Source organism: Podarcis muralis, chromosome 7 (assembly GCF_964188315.1).
Source record: "Podarcis muralis chromosome 7, rPodMur119.hap1.1, whole genome shotgun sequence".
NCBI lineage: Eukaryota > Metazoa > Chordata > Lepidosauria > Squamata > Lacertidae > Podarcis > Podarcis muralis.
Genome location: NC_135661.1, coordinates 54,313,840 through 54,315,379, shown reverse-complemented (window position 1 = coordinate 54,315,379; position 1,540 = coordinate 54,313,840).

Below are 1,540 nucleotides of genomic sequence, written 5' to 3'. Positions count from 1 at the left end.
GGCGGCGGCGGCGAGGAGGGGCCGGGAGACGAGGCAAGGCGGCGGCTGCGGCGGGGCGGAGTAGTAGCGGTAGCCCCAACACCGGCGATGCTGGCGGCGGCCCAGCAGCAGCAGCACCAGCGGGGCGGTCACGGGGAAGAGCGGCGCCAGGCCGGCCGGTACGCGGGCGGCACTCCCTGGCTTCCTTCGGAGCGCCGCCGCAGCGGACCCGGAAAGGGCGGCGGCGGCGGCGGCCTTGGCCTCCTCGGCGGCGCCGGCGACGCGCCCACCAGCCCGGCTCCGCGCGCGGAGAGAGTCCCTCGCACGGGCCGGCTCGCGTCCGGCGCAACAGCGGCCCCCTGCGGCGAGGAGGAGGAGGTGACGCTGCCAAAGGGAAGCCGAGCCGCCGTCGCGTCGGCTGTGACTCCGCCTCCTGCTCGCTGTGAGAGGGACGGGCTGTGACGTGAGGCGCCGCGAGCACGTGCGTGCCTCTGGTCCGCAGATTTACGCGCTTAGACAAACCGTTGCGCAAGGCTTCCGGGTTCCATTGACACTTTGTTTCCGAGCGGGGCGTTGAGAAGAGCACCTGCTCGTAGAAAAGAGGAGCGGAGCACGTGGCTTTTTGTTTTTAAAGAAAATGTGGCAGGAAAGGAGCTCGAGTGCTCTTTTGATAACATGGAGGCTTTCCCCTTTTAATACTGTAGAGATTTTTCTTTCACCCCCCTCGTTTTGAAATAGCCATGTAACATAATACAAAATGTTTTAAGTTGTTATTAACCCTTTTTGGGAGAGCTGATGGGGATTAGCGAGGTGATCTCCTGAAAGTTAAAGAGAACTTTGAAAACAGCGCTGTTCAACCATTCCTCCTGGCAAACGCATTGGATAGTAGTATGCTTTTAACCGTAATTGCTTTTAGAATGTTTTTGTTTTTAAATTTTAATATCTATTTTCTTATTATGAAATTTGTATACCGCCCTTCATCCGAAGATCACAGGGCGGTTCACAACATAAAAAATACAAAATGAGAACACAAAATACATAATAAAATAAAAGCAAACCAATAACAACGCCCCCACAACACATTTAAAAGGCCAAATAATGTTTAATCAGTCAAAGTCCTGGTTATCTTTGCTGCCCTGTGCTGCTTGGGGACGAACGGTGAGATATAAATTGAATTATTATATTCATAATGCTGATACTGATGCTGAAGGAGGTCTTATGGCTCGCTCGACCAGGTGCCCTTCCAGATGTTTTGAACTACAACTCTCATCAATCCTAGGCTAGTATCCGGCTGTGATGGAAATTGCGGTCCAAAACATCTGGAGGAGCAGTAGGTTGGGAAGGCGTACTGTGTGTACTGTATTTCTTTTTTTAGCTTTTCCCCCTGTTCCGGCGTTGTAAATTGCCTTGGAACATATTTTGATGAAAGGCAGTATAAAGAAGAACGTGTGTGTGTGTGTGTGTGTGTGTGTGTGTGTGTGTTTTAATAAACACGTGTGCTTGTCACTATCCTTCCAATGTTGCCCACTGGCATGATTCCCAGAGCAGGCGGGGCAGGGGA